The sequence below is a fragment of the Cupressus sempervirens genome, chromosome 9 (genome assembly GCF_028749045.1).
Source record: "Cupressus sempervirens isolate cs-2001-9-10 chromosome 9, ASM2874904v1, whole genome shotgun sequence".
NCBI classification, from domain to species: domain Eukaryota; kingdom Viridiplantae; phylum Streptophyta; class Pinopsida; order Cupressales; family Cupressaceae; genus Cupressus; species Cupressus sempervirens.
This window is the reverse complement of record NC_143126.1, coordinates 451,443,996-451,460,988: the sequence shown is the minus strand read 5'-3', so window position 1 is coordinate 451,460,988 and position 16,993 is coordinate 451,443,996.

Genomic DNA, 16,993 nt, shown 5'->3' with positions numbered 1-16,993 from the left:
AACTGTTTGGAAATACTAAATTTGCTCTACATTCTCTTCTTGAATATCTCAAAGTATGCATCCATGATGCTATCAAAGTTGTCTCCCATATTAGCTATAAACTCATTTATCTAATATAAAATAGGTATATCCTTCTTCCATTCCATAGTACCTTTGGAAGGGAAAAACTTTCGAACATAAAATAATAGACAGGTTAAGATTAATCCAAACTAACATAGATTTTTCTTTGATGAACAGATGCTCTCCATGTTTTTGCTAAGTTGATTGAGATGCAACTTGGCAAGGTAGAAAGATAGGTTATTCTTGACCACTTTGTATTCTAGGTCAACAGCTTCGCAAGGGACATTGTTTAATCTACTTGAACTATAGATTTTGTGGGTAATAACATGTATCCCAAATTTGATTTCCATATTAGTGAATCTATTCAACTTCATAGCTCTGCCATCCCACTCTACAAGTGTTTTCTTTGCAAGTTCAACCCTACCTAGGGTTTTGGTATTTTTTGCCTTATTGAGCATAGGTAACCCTATGATTCTATGAATCATCTTCTTCATGATTTGAATTGATTGATCAAGCCATAGGTGCATGTCATGGACTCGGATGAGAATACACCTAATCCATTTTCCTTGAAAGTCCCTTGGCATGTGTAGGATATGGGTCAAACCCTTTGTTTCCAAATTTTTGTGCTCTAGTTTTAAACTTCCATCCACACACAACTCTTCATATGCTTGTTTTAACTATAGGGTTCCTAATTCCTAGATTGAAAAATGATAAAATGACCAGATATCATGAATAAGGAGTACCTTATGAGGGATTTGAGATTGAGCTCCAACTAGGTCAAGTTCTTCTACAACTATTGGACTCAATTTAAATTTTGGGGCTTTACAATCAAAACCTGGGACCAATATTTCTAAACCTTTCTTCACTTTGCTATTGGAAGATGCCATTTCTCTCGGTAAAGCTTCAAGTGTAAGAATAAACTTTGAAAATTCTTCTTTGAATCACTCAGAAGCTTAAAGATACTCTTCACTCTTTTCCCTAAAAATTTGAGGTGAAATAATAACCTTTGATTTCTTTCTTTTAACTAAATTCTATCTTTAAATTGCCATTAATGTATCATACAATAGTTAGCTTGGTGATAGGATGTCCAACTCGGCTAAGTCTTCAACACTCAAAAGATACCTTCGACTCAATAAAGTCTTCAACTTGGTTGAGTCTCCAACTTTCCATCTACATCCAAACTCAGTTAGACCTAGCAACTCAACCTTGCTTGGTACTATTAACTTCAACTGTCATCTTGACTTGGTGATCCTAGTGCATCTAAAATGTTGATATGGATATTTTGGCTTGCTAGCTGGAACTGATATGAGATATCTCCTTAGAATTATAGTTATGGTGATGTCCATAGGTAACTAGTTTGAAATGGTTAATTCACCCAACTCATTAATTTGGGTGTCAACATTTTTAGGACTCTGACTTGCATTCTCTGGAGTTTTCTTTATCCATTGCTACCTCATTTGACTTCTAATTTTGTTAGCCTTTGCTTTCTTCTCATCTTCAACTTTACCTTAGTTCATACAGTTTTTAGCTAGATGTCCAAGTTTTGTACATACAAAGCATCTCTTTGTAGGGTCTCTCTTCCTCATGCGATGTTTTATGCAATTTTCTCCAATGTGCCCATACTCAGCACAATACTGACATCTGCACCATGTGTTGTAATCCCACCGAAAAATAGCTTTGACAATTTGTTTTGCTAGGTTCCATTTCTTGGTCTTGCATTCTAAAGATTTATGTCCTTGTTTGTTTTAATTGAAACACTTTACTTCAAACTTAGATTTCCCTGTGCATTCACTTGCTCAATGTCCTATCTTGTTACAATTGTAAAACTTTCCATTGAATCTTGGTTTTCCATTGCTCCAACACTTTTTTGATGTATGCCATATTTTTCCACAATATTACATGTAGGCCTTTTGTTCTTTTGAGATCCTTGCTAAGATGATTCATCTTCATCTTTATAACCTAATCCTTCTTTACCTTTGTTTTTAAATTGAGTTTTCTTGTCTAATTGATTTATGCTTTCTTGAGATTTCATTATCCTCTCATTGGTTTGCTTCTTTATCTTGAGGTCATTCTACAATCTTTCATTCTCTATCCTTAAGCTGATAAGCTCTTGATTTGCATCATTGAGTTGATTAATCATATCTGCTTGCTAAAGAGATAGTTGATGAATTTCATTGTCCTTTTCTTCTATCTTTTTAGTTAGCAATCTTTTCTCTTCTTTGGCTTTGTCCTTTTGTTCCATGTCTTCAAACATTCTGATTGATTGAATTTCTTGTTCTCTTCTCGATGTTATAACTTCTTCATGAAGAGTAAGATTCTTTTCATGTAGATCTTTGAGTGTTGCATCAGCTTCATTTGAACTTCTATCATGACAAATATATTCAATTATTTATTTAATGTAGAGATTGTCATTCATTTGTATTGAAATATCTTTTCTTCTTTTTAGGGATTGAGAGAGTTGTGCCTTCATTTTTATGAATTGTTCCATGGCCAATTTTAGATCAAACTTTTCGTTTTCAATAGCTTTCTCTAGTCTATATACTTCCATTGCCTCTAATATTTTTTGAAGCTACTAAACTTTTTATGTGAGAACCAAAGCTCCAATGCCAATTGTTGGAAATTTAGTATAGAGTAGGTGATTGAGAAAGGGGGGGGGGGGGGTGGGGGTGAATCAGGAACCAATAAAACTTATACTTTAATTCACCAATTAAACCTTCACAATACAATCTGATCTAATTGCATGCATGAAAGACTAAAAGAAATAAAACATCATAACACTTGACACAATATTTGGTAACCCAAAAACCTTCCAAATAGAAAGTAAAATTGGGGTGGGGATGAGATCCAAGCTTTAGTACTGTAGCATAAAGTTATCCCGTTAAAGTGTACAATTGACCACTTCTAGTGATCTACCCTATTCGGAGCAATAAGGACTATTAGGTCCACCTTGTGAAAGGATTTACAACATACAATGAAGTATGCACTCAGTTAGGAGATTTAGAAAGAACTATCAAGTCCACCTTGTTAGAGGATTTGAATGATGCACCTATTAATCAGTGGCTGATCTCTGATCTACAACTTGGCTTATTGAAATAGATTCCTTTGAAATACAATTATCACCTTGTTGTGATAGATAAGACTCTAATTTTCCTTATACTACTTGTAGCCTTCTTATAATTCACACTCATACTTCTTCTTTCTTGTTATACTTCTATATATTGGATATGATAAGATGTATTACATATATACCAATCCAATATTTTACCTTCTAGAGTCAACTACAATACCAAATTTGATAATCTTCACTAAGTCAGCTCATTATTGGAACTTGGGTTCAAAAGACCACTTGGGTGATATCTTGACACTTGGCAACATTGTCAACTTGGAAAACTTTGGCATTCATTTGACAATAGTGCTCGGTCCACATTGATCACTCAGAAGTAGCATGAACTTAGTTAGCATTAGGTGACTTGACAAATACTGAAGAATTTGGTAGACACTGAAATACTTGGTTGACACTATAGCTCAGTCAACACTACCTTCATTTTTCTTCATCAACACTATTAGCTTGGTAGACAATAATAAGCTTGGTTAACACTACAAAGCTTGGTTAACACTACTTTCTCCATGGTTTGCACCGATGAGCTTGGTAGACTCTGTAAAGCTTGATAGATACTACTAGCTATATGAGAAGCTTAGTAGTAGCTGTAGAGCTCGGTAGCAATGTAGAGAATAAACTTAATTAAGTGTTTAGTCCCTAACTAAAAAATTATTTAACTATAAGGTCAAAACAACCTTATTGCATGAAAAATAGATTGTAGGAATTTTACCTTTGTATTTCCCTTTGTCTCTTAGAAGTATTCTAGCCATTAGTACTTCAAGTTCATCAAGTTCATCATTAGAATTACCACTATCACTTTTCACATATTTTCCTTTTCCTTTCTTACTAAGAAGCAATTATGATTTAAAAGAAGACACAATAGAAGTAGTAGTGAAATTATCAAAATTTGATATTTCAAAAGTAGTAAGCCTACCAATCACACCTTCTAGAGTTAGGTCATTACCTGGAGTACATCTCAATTCTTGTATTGCAAAAACCCTAATAGCATAGATGGGAGGTAGAGTTCTCAATACCTTACTAATTATAGTTTCATCATCAATCTTTCCATTAACACCTCTTATAGAATTTACAACTTTGATTCTTGCACAATACTGGACTATATTTTCACCTCATGTCATTCTCATTTAATCAAACTTTCCTCTCAAGCTTTCTGATTTTTCTCTCAAGACATTCTTGTCTCCTTCACAGATGGTCTACAATGTATCCCACGTCTCTTTTTAATTCTTGCAGGTATTATTATCATCAAACCTGACATAGCTTAGAGCTGATGCATTCTCCAAGATAGCTTGGTTATGCTCTTGTTTCTCTCTAAGTTGTTATTATCTCCACATATGTATTGTCCAAAAAATGTATTATACCAATTTTTATAATTTTTAGAATGGTTGGGGGGGTGTTATTAGTTATCCAAGGTCTAGATGTACCAACTGAACAAACAAATACTTAAACAACTTTAGATCCTAACATTCAATAACTCATTCTCTGTAGTCAACTTTCAATAACATCAACTACCAATCCATTTTCCTAAACATTACAAACTTGTAGACTATAAACATTAACAATAAATCATCACATATAACATCCACACAAGTTTGACTCTAGGATTTAATGTGGAAACCCAATTTGGGAAAAACACAATAACATGTCACCAATCTTTTTACTCTTTTGAATTAAGCTCTATTAGGAGCCAAACCTATTAAAGATTATAAAACAAACTATTAAATGTGACTTTTTTAAGGGTGTTATGAGTGGTCTTGTTAGAGGACTTTAGAACATTCCATTAGAATGCCACCTTGATTAAAGGATTTATATATGATAGTTAGATCAACCTTGATAAAATTATTTCAATATTGATATAATGGTTTGAAAATAACAATAGGTTTTGATCCATTGATAGGCCTTCATTTTCATCTTAGTCTTTGATTCACTTGGGAACCTTTTAAGAAATCACACTTCTCCTCTTCTCAACTCTTCTCAAACTTCTGATTAAGTTCACTAGTCAATAGCATCAACTACAACTGCAACCTTCAACAAATCTCTAAGGTTAGCCCATGTACCTCCTCAAATAGGTAATTCTAATCTTTTTCCACTTATACACTATCGTAGATCTTAGGGTTATGATTAGATTCAACACATACAATGAATATTTCCACCCTTTTGTTCATCCTCTTCTTTTCTAGAGACTTCTTCATGAATCCTTATATAGAAATGTGTAAACATGGTTTCCCTTGATTTAAATGTTCTAGGTCATCCATCCTTATCTTTAACACACTTTCCATATTCCAAGAAATTAACTCTATTGGCTAGAAATTACATCTTCTCATAAATTGTCAAAATGTTGTCCCTCGACCAACACTGTGTTCTTTGATCAACACTATTTCTGCTCAAGCACTTACTGTGGCTTAGTCGACACTAGCATCAATTCGACATATACTTCAAGTTCCTTCACCTTTTTCTCTATTTCTCAATCAAGCCTATGCATTTTATCTATCTTGGATCACTTCTTCAAGTCTTTAGGACAACTATATTCTCCACTTGTAACATGATTTAAACAATCACTTTATCTTGTCAAAGTCTAACTAATCAAGTGTCCATTTCTAGTTTCCTCTTCAGAAATCAACCTTTCCTCTAGGTTCTTTTTCTATGACCAACTTCTCAAATCCTCTTCAACAATCATATAGATATGACACTTAGATCAAATAGCAAACTTTCTTACCAATAAGGTTGACATCAATGACAACATAATAATTGTTCCAATTGTAGTTTCCAATATGATCTTGAAGTTTATTGTCAATTAGTAATGAGGTGCATCTCCTAATATCTGGTGATCTATTCTCCAACCTATTTCCAAAATATTACTCCTCAAAGTTTCATCACCTATCTTCTAGAGAAATATTGTACTATTATCCTTATGTCACCTAGTTTATTGAGTTTTATCGTACGATTGTTTCTCTCAATCTCTTGCATTTGGACCTTGTTCTAAGTTGGTTTAGGGAATCTTATACTTGATTTCTCTAATTTTTGGTCTTAAACCAATTAGTTATAGGTTGTTTCTAGCTGAAAATATTACTTTGGTCACTTGACTACATACTTGGTTAGTGGATTGTTCACTCATCCATATTTTCTCATCATCTCTCTTATTGATTCTTATCTTATCTCTTTTCTTGTCCACAAGTTTTGAAATAGGACATCTACCTATGGCTTGGGAATCTTTTGAGAAGTCATCTTTCCTCTTTTTACATCATCACCTTGGAAAAGTGGACACTTTTCTTACTTATTTTGGACATCAAGCTATTCTAGTCATCCTATTAGCTTCTTACTTTCTCTTTCACGCCAGTTACAACCATATACCAAATTCATTGAGGAAAGATAATCGACACTATATTTTACAAATTATCTAAAATATATTCAAACTTTTATGGCTTGTAATCCCTTTGACACCATTTTTTGGTCACCCACCTCTTCACCTGGGTCTAAATAAAGTATTTATTTGATAATATCTAGAGAAAAAAACAAAAAACAATTAAATGGATTCTTCATGGAAAATGAAAGAATGTGATGTATATAGATAGTAAAAAAGTCTATTTGGAAGAGGAATCATGATTCTTGGATCAATAATTCAATAGAAAACCTTTTATCATTAGCTCTCTTTCACCTCCAAGGTCACAACATACTAGATGTGTCTTACATGGTTCTCAACAAGACAATAAAAAACTAAGGAAATCCTTTTCACTTGAGTCTATATGTCCTCTTCCTTTTGATAAGGATCTATATGTGTCTCCTTTTCCTTGCAAGAGTGAATTTCCAAAATAGGACAAACATGATGTAAATATAGACCCCCATAATCACCTTAGAGATTTTTGTGCTATTATTATGGAGTTTATGCATGAACCTACATACCTCATGAGATTATTTCCAAGGAGTCTTAGTGAAAATCCATGGAGTGGCTCACCAAAATATTTCCACCTATTACAAACCTTTGATAAATTGGAACCTTTTAGGTGATTTCTTATCAGCCCACAATGCTTCATTCTTACAATATTCAACATCATGTCACCATGCTTGATCTTTGAAACACTAAAAAATGCATGAGGGATCCTTTTATTACTTTCCTTTAGTGATGGACAAAAATTCTCTCATGCTTCCCTCGTAGAACAAGCTTTGTGCATTGAAGAGGTTGCTATTAAGAAATAGGAACCCACTTTGAACAAAGATAAGTCTAATAGTAAGAACATCAACTATAAAACAACAAAGATGAGAGAAAACCATGGAACAAACAAAACATGTTAATAACAGTGTAGTTGATGCACGTAGACCTAAAGAACCCATCTTCAATTTGAGTAGTGGCATTCAAGAAACAAGATTACAAGAGACTTCTAGGTCCAATGAATCCAACAAGTCAAATTAATCTAATAGAGGTTATAAGCCATCAAGGGTGTCCAAACCTAAGTGCACTTTTACACTTCTAGGAGACCCATTTGAAGTGGTGTTGATGACCTTAATGTCTAGTGAGATCATCATGCTTCCATATAACTCTAAGACATATGAACCTAAGGTTAAAATTAAATGAAAAAATTATGATAATGATTACAATTATCATAGAAATGAAGGACATAAGAATGAAAACTACATGAGACTAAAACACCTTATTCAAGACCTCAACGATGACAAGAAAATTGGATTTGATGGATTCATGACTAACACTGATCATAAAGCTTACATCATACCATTCCCTAAGCATGAACAAGAAGAAACCTATAAAAAGAAGAATGGGGATGCTAAGATAATCTATACCTATACATATATTGATATTATTGTACACATACTTGGACCTATGGATGAGATCATAAACATGGTCATACCTAAAGCTCATAAATATAGCTTTAACTAAGACATTGATGAACTACCTAAGATCATCCTAAGGGTGATCGGTTCTTCTTATACATTGTCACCATCTCATAAAATTGAAGCTAAGAACACATGATAAAAACAACCTATGATCATCCTTAGAGGATTCAACTCCCCATCACAAAATGAGAGCTTGAATTTTGGGACTCAAAGTCAACCTAAGGTCATACTCAAGGGTCCTAACTCTTCCAAGCAAGCTACATCTAAGTAGTCAACATCAAAATAACTAGGGATGTCATCTAAATAAGCGTCCACCACTAACAAGTCATGTTATAATTTAGTGGACCAATTTCAATTAATACCCACTTAGATTTCCATATTTGATTTTTTGGGACTCTCTCCTATGCATAAGGAGATCCTAGAGAAAGCTTTACTGACAACAAGTTTTCCAAAGGACATTGACACTGATTAATTCTAGACCATGGTTAATTATATCACCTCCTCTTAGTACCTTACCTTTTTTGAAGAAGATGATAAGTCATTGATCCATCCACATAGCATTTCCTTACATATTGAAGTCAAAATCCATAAACACTCGTGTCAAATGCATGTTGATAGATGGAGGCACAGGGTTGAATATATGTACATATAACTTGGTTAAGCAGTTGGGTATGTCAAAATTATCTATTTATCCTAGTAGGAAGATTAATATTAACATGATGAAGAGAAAGAAATTCTAAAGGTCTTGATGTTTTACCTATTTGAGTAGGGCTAGTTGAAAATGATGTTGTATTTCAAGTTTTAGACCTATCTCTTGCATACAATATCTTACTAGAGAGACCTTGGATCTATGATATGCCATGATATGAAAGAAGTGACCTGAACCTACCATGAATGCATTAATTAATTTTCCTTATAATGAAACTAAATTATCTATTTTAGGGGATGAAACCATGTCAATAAAATCTCTCACTATTGAGTCTTTGGTACCACATAATAGAGTCATTGAGGAGACTAATGACACACTTTCTAACTGTGAGAAAAAAATGATACTACTTAATACTAAGATGAGAAAGTATTGGTTAGAGTCTATTTCCACTCTTCTTGTTTCTCCACACTCTTATGGTTGACCCTCACAAGGTATAAAGTCATCATCTTCTACTATGATTGTTTATGGAACCTTTTTATAGTCCTAAGTAGCTTTAGAAGATGAGAATTAAGATAGAGTTGTTAGGGAGTGGATATATCAAGAGAAAAAACCCTAAATAGTTCATGCTCACTACTATAATTTCCCCTAATAAATATGGAAAAGGATACCAATTTATCACTAAATGGGTTATCTAACTCAAGTTCCTCTACGTGATAGAAAATACACTCTTACTTAACCACAAAGTCACACTAATGGACACAAGTCTAGAGATACAATTGGTTTAGGCTCCTCTAATGTTGATAAATGACCTATCTTTCATCAATAACCTAAGAGCACATGTGAATTTGAAGAAGAAAATATACCTATCAAAATTATATCTCAACATGATGAAGACTTTGTTCCTTCTACTTCTATCTTTTAGAATAAAAAAAAGCCACCACTAGATCATAGTTTTGAAACTTCTACTTCTTGTTAGTATGATTATTTAGATGTTGAGGATCCTAATAGAGAAAAAATCCATAACAACATATCACACTTTCTACAAAGAGAGGAAAGTACTTGTGAGATAGGAAAATGGAAGCAAGCCTTTTACCCACATAAATGAGAAAGGTGAATACCAAGATCCACCCCTTTTTGAAGTAGGTTTGATTTTCACAAAGAGGAGTATCAACACAAAACCTAATGGATAAGGTAATGAATGACTTGATTTTACATCCCTCTCAACCTCACCTTAAGAGGATCTTGGAAAGGATGTGTAGATATATGAATGTTAAAATGGAAAATATGGAAGTAGAAGGGAGAAGATAGTACCTTGTAGAACACAAACCTAAAAATTGATTGTCAAAGGATGTAGGAAGATTCTATAATCCAAGATCTAGGCTGAAACATTTGAGGCAGACAAAGCCTAAAAATCTTTTGATGATCTATTAAGAGTGAACTAGTGCAACAAGGGTGTAGTGTGACCCTAATTGACTATGAGTGACACTTATTCTAATTTTGTAGTTCTGAAGAAAGTCAAAAAGGGTATCCAAATCTACATCTTATTTGTCAATTTAAGATCTAAAACCTAAAAAATGAAGGGATTTGTTTGTTTTTTTTTTTGGGGGAATTTGCCTTAGTCAAACCCCAGCTTAGGACTTAAGCTTGAATTGAAATGACTAAAATAGAATGCTAGTAAGTACTAGTGATAGATATAACATAAAATAATGTAAATTTATGAATATGCTTCAAAAACCTAGACAGGAAATCAAAATGAAACCAAAACCTTCTTGAATGAACGTGCTTGAAATTTGTCTTAGTAGATCATGAAAGAAGATGCGAAAAAGGACCTTGAATGTATTAAGGGAGATCTAGAATGTTGAAAATGTAATAGAAGATCTAGCATAAACTCCTTCAATGGCTTGAATGCATAAATCCTTGATCTTCAATGGAAACCTTGAATTCCTTAAAGAGAACTTAAAAACTTGGATGCTTGAATGCTTGTTATGATTGTGGATACTTGGATATTCGAGAGAAAGATGATGTTATATGAAAAATGGAGCAAATGGAGGGGTTTATATAGAGAAAAAAATTAACTTACTCTTGTATCCTAATTGTCCTAGAAGTTAACACCCAATTATTCAAAACATAAGAGCTAGAGAAAAAGGGCCAAAATAGGGCCTCATTAGGGTCACAATGCACCATTAATTGCACCATCATGGGTGTAGTGCACCCTTAATGCATCAAGGAAGACACGCACCCCTGATTGCTAGGTGCACAAACCTCACAGAAAATCTAAGGAGCCCACAATAGGTCTTAAAGCCTATAAATCATGCTCAAATTATGAGGAAACCTTGTTTTGGTGCCAAAAGTAGATTCCAAGTGGAATGGTGGATGGAAAGGAAGGACCTAGGGGAAATATATCCTAACTCTAGCTTATCACCATGAAAATAGTAGCTCTAAAGAGGATCCATTAGGTTTTGCCCCAATTCCACCTAGGAGAAAGGACACAAAAGGGAAGAAGAATGATAGAGAGAGGGAGATTGATGATTTTGAATTAAATAGGTGCTAAATCTTCACTAAATTGGAGTGCTTCCAATTTAGGATGGTACATTTAGCCCCCACTTTAGTGAAAGTGTGGATCAACCCATGCTTGCAATAAAGTAGAGAGAAGAAAAGAAGAATCTAACAGATCTCAATGATATAGGACATCACTTAGTGAAAGAGAAAAATCCCACAAGACTAAGGGTCCTAACTCCAAATACATGCATGAGGGTGCAAATAAAATAAAAACAAAAACAAATGGACAAAAACATAACAAAGGGGTTAGTACTAAACAAGCCCAAATCAACTAGTGAGAGAAATCTCAGCTAAAGAAACATCTCTCCCACTAATATCATATTTGGAAACCCATTGCAAGAGCATAAGTGACAAGATAAGAAATAAAAGAGAAATATCATTAATCAACATAACTTTTGGATCTATCTCTACTAGCACGAAAGAAAAAGAGTGATTACCTCACCCAAAAGAGTGCCCACCCCACTATGAATCACCAAGAGAGTTGCTGCAAAATATGGAATTGAAATAGTCTCATAGGGTGGTAACCTTCTATTCAACCCACCAAAGTTCCACCCATCGATTAGCATCTATCATATCACCATAGTATGGTTATGTGTAAAAAGATGTGTTACCCATGTATGTGACTTCACATGATGTGTATATATGGGACTTTAGCATGTCATTATATGCATCCCAAATATAAGATTTAGCATATATGTATATATCTAGATGTGTTACCCATGAATGAGATTTAGCAATTTTGTTTGCATTAGCCATTATGATATTTATCATTTTTCTTGTGTGTGAAAGAGGGATTTGAACTAAATGAAATCATTATATTTAATGAAATGTATAAATTATTGTTATTGAATAGATTAAATTCTATTTCTAAATGAAATAATAAAATACCAATTGTTTTAAAATGAATGGATTACTTTTTAGTTAAAATATAATAATGTTTTTCATAATAAATACTTCTAATTAAGGCAGATGGTTATATCTTACAGAGATTTAAAAATTAACATACTTTCTTAAAAATAACAAAATCATATATCCTAAAATAATTACCAAGGGCCATAATGATAGGAAAGGTATATCTACACTATCAAATGAATGGAGAGTAAAGGTACAACACAACAAGAATAAGAAGCAAACAAAATATGAAACAACAAGAGTACATATAAAGTAGAGTATGAAACCTTTATTAGGAGTAGATAACAGAAGTTATCAATTACAAAAGCGTACACCATTGGTGGACTCAAACAAAGCCAAATTACACAACACCTAGTACCTCGTACTTCTAACAAGGTATCACTTTGACAACACAACATCCTATACAGTTGATAGAATGTCACATCAATGGAAGGAAGGTATAACTTATGGTTAGTGAAGCATCTTGGACCCCCACCATCATCCCAGTCTGTATGGAATGAAGACACAGATAGTCAATTTGTAATTACATGGTATCATGCAAAAATACCGATTTTAAATAACATTTAAAAAGGTGTAACAATATTATATTTTATATTTTCTTGGCATGTCAAATTTAGAAAATTTAAAGATAATTAATAAATACATATGGATATAGAGTTAGATGGTAATGTGGAAATAAATGGAATTAATAAACTATAAGGAAGACCTCTATTCCTTGCACTAGTATCAGAGATAGGTAGTTTCTTATCTGGCTAGTACAAGGGGAGGGTAAAAGTGAAAATATTAATGTTGGTATCAGAGATAGTCGTTATGCCTATTGGGCTAACTTAATAAAGAAAGGAATTGTGTATTGGTATCAGAGATAGGTGTTATACCTATTTGGCCAACTTATTAAGGAAGGATTAATGTGTTGGTATCAGAGATAGGTATTATACTGATTTGGCCAAGCACTAATGTATGTTGACATGTACGAGTGCTCCCTCTTATCAACATACTCAAGGAAATGTAATGATAGAATATTCTATTGGAGTCAAAATATGCATATGTGAACCTTAAGGGGTGCACTCTAGAAAAGACGATTAAATAATTGAGGGTTAGGAAACCCAATCTAGAGACATCTTTAAGGTTTGGTATTAGGTTAGAGGGTAACTAGTCATGATAAATTTGATTAATTGAAAGAATTCTAACTTGGTTTTTTTGTAGGGGATATTATAGTGGTATCAAAGAAGTCCTATCATCATATGGAAGCTTGGATATTTTATAAACAATAGCAAAACAATTAGCCCAAGAAATAACGAACTTTATGGAACAAACTAATGAAAAAATCAAAAATTCTAATAAATTATTACTAGAAGCTATAGAAAGAATAAGAAAAAACAATATCCAGAATGAAAGAACCAATCTATAAGGGGATTGTCACTCCAATCATGAAGACAATAAACCCTCATCTCAAAGTTTAGCTCCACGAGATACCTTTCCCTCATTCATTCCAAGAGGAGAAGCTAGTACAGAAGAAGAAACTACTACAGATACCATTGAAGAAATTACACAACTATATGCAAACTTAGAACCAAACATTCAACAACATGTTTCTTTTGAAGAATACTACAAAATGAAAATCATGGAAAAGAGTAGGAAGAACCATGTGGATAAAGAACTTCAAAATAGGGTGAATAAAGTTAAACTACCATATTTTAATGGTTCAAGAGAAGAAACTACTCAGTCATGAATCCAAAAATTAGATATATACCTATCATATAGTCTTATAACTAAGGAAGTTGCAATCAAGTTCATCATACTCCATTTAAGGGGGTTGGCACATAAATGGTTGCACTATGGAAAACCTCCTTAGGGCATAATAAAATTACCAACTATGGTGAATTCACTCAAAGATTGATGAATAGATTTGATCAAAGAGATTCAGAGTGGTACTTTCAAGAACTCGCTCACCTTAAGCAATTAGGGTCAATAGAAGAATTTTCAAATCAATTCCAACATCTCTCAGCAATGGTTCCTAACCTATCACAAATCCAACTCACCCACTTGTTTATAGAAGGAGTCAAGGATTTTCTTAAGGCACAAGTAAAATAGCTCAAACCATAGAACCTAGAGCAAACAATCAGAAAGGTAAAAAAGATTGAATTTAATCATCCTAGGGAAAAGAATAATAATTTTGGTTCTAGGCCCCACTATAGACATGAAGGGTCCAATAAAGATCATCAAGAAATACCTTTCTATATATGTAAAGAACCATGGAATAAGGAACACTAATGCCAAAAAAAAAAAAATGTTTTAAATTCAAGGAACCATGGAAACCTAGTCATCAATGTAAAAGAGGAAAAATAAATAGAATGGAAGAGCTAGGAGAAGATGATTGCCCACAGAAAAGAACAAGAACTGAGGAAACATAACATGGAATAATAGCTATCATCACCTGAGAAAATGAAAATAAGACCTTCCGACTCAAGGGAACAATTAAAGGACAAAAAATATTTGCATTAGCGGATTCTAGGGCTACTAATGATTTCATTAGTAAACACCTGGTCACTAGGAGGAAACTTAAAACACAAGAGTTCAAAGGTTTCAAGGTTTCTTTTGGTAATGGATCCATTAATAAGTGCACCAACATAGTACCTCAACTAGAAGTCACCCTAGGGGGATACACCATTAAAAGAAAATTTTATGAAATAGACATTTAAATTGATATTATCCTAGGAATATCGTGGGTAAATTCCCTTGGGAGATTTATAATGGATGGGCCAAATTCAAAAAAAAAATTTCAACATGAAGGGAAAGAAATAACATTAAGAGGATTACCAGATGGGTCCCCCAAGATAGTATCTTGTAAAAAAATGACAAAAATACTCAATCATGGCCAAGAGAGATGGATGGACCAATGTATGATATTAGATAAATCAATTTCAAAAGGAGAAGCCATTCATGTAGATATTCAACTTATATTGAAAAGATAGAAAGAAGTCTTTGAAGAAATTCCCCCAAGACTTCCCCCAAAAAGACGATTTGAACATTCAATAGAATTAGAAGCAGGAGAAAGACCTATAGTTACCACCCCTTATAGATATCAAAGGAAATTCAAAGAAGAGATAGAAAGAACAATCAAGGAGTTATTGGAGATGCGCCATATACATCCTAGTAGAAATCTATTTGCATATTTAGTAGTCTTGGTAAAAAAGAAAGATGGTACCATGAGAATGTGCATTGACTACTAAGCACTAAATAAAAAAATTATAAAGAATAGATATCTCATTCCTAGGATTGATGAACTAATGGATGAATTACATGGAGCATGTTACTTCTCAAAAATTGATCAACGATCTAGATATCACCAAATAAGAATGAGGAAAGAAGATGTACCCAAAACTACTTTTAGGTGTCACTATGGACATTTTGAAATTTTCGTTCTTCCATTTGGACTCACCAATGCACCAGAAAATTTCCAATCATGTATGAATCACATATTTTGACAATAATTATGAAATTTTCTATTGATATTCTTTGATGACATAATTATCTATAGTAAATCATGGGAAGAACACCTACAATATATCAAAGAAATCCTAAAGATCTTGGAAACATAATCATTATATGCAAAAATTTCAAAGTGTGATTTTGGCCTTAGGGAAATTTTATACCTAGGACACAAAATCAATGCAAAGGGGGTGAGTGTAGATGAGGAGAAAATTAAAGCTATTAAAGAATGGCCAAAACTGAAAACACTTACCCAACTTAGGGGATTTAAAGGCCTATGCAGCTACTACGGATGTTTTGTAAAAGGATTCTCCAAAATTGCTTCCCCACTCATAGACTTAACTAAGAAAGGTGTTTTTACATGGAATGAACTAGCAGAATAGGCTTTTGAGAAGGTTAAAAAACTATGTGCTCTTTCCCACTTTTAGCTATTCCATATTTTACAAAGCCATTTGAATTACAATGTGACACATTAGGTGAAGGGATCAAAGCAATATTTAAGCAATACTTAAGCAAGGGAAGCACTCAATAGCCTTTGAAAGCTACAAGCCAATAGATACTGAAAGACATTACTCAATATATGATAAGGAGATGTTATCCATAATGCATGCCTTAGTAAAATTTTGACAATACTTGTTCTATGGGAAATTTATTGTAAAAATAGGCCATAACAGCTTACGATTCTTTCTAAATTAGAAGGATCCCAATGATCGGCAGTAGAAATGGGTTAGTTGAATTCAAGCATATGATTTTGATATAGAATATGTAAAAGGAATAAATAATGGAGTTGTAGATGCTCTCTCAAGAGGACCCCACATTCATCTCATCACAAACATCTCAAAGGATTGGAAGAAAGAGATAAAAACAAAATACATCCAAGATCCCCAAACAAAGGAAATATTAGAAGGAAACATACCTAATGACAATTTTTGAGTTTGGGAAAAAATCATCCTTTACAAAGGAAGAGTGTACTTAACACCTAAGTGAGAAGTTAAAGAAAAAAATTTGAAAGAGTATCATGATAATCCCTTAGCAGGGCACCAAGGGTATTACAAGCCATACAGAAGCATTAGGGAAAAATACTCTTGGAAAGGCTTAAAAAGAGATTTATTAGAATATTTAAGAGAATGCATGAACTGTTAGCAAATAAACTAGAGCTAAATCACCCAGCATGATTACTACAACCCTTACCCATTATGAACCAAAAATAGGAAAGTATATCTATGGATTTTGTAATGGAATTTCCAAAATTCAAGGGAAGGATAGTATATTTGTGGTAGTAGATAGACTTACAAAATATGATTTCTTTGCTATCTCCACAAAGTATACAACACATCAAGTAGCAGAGTTATTTTTTA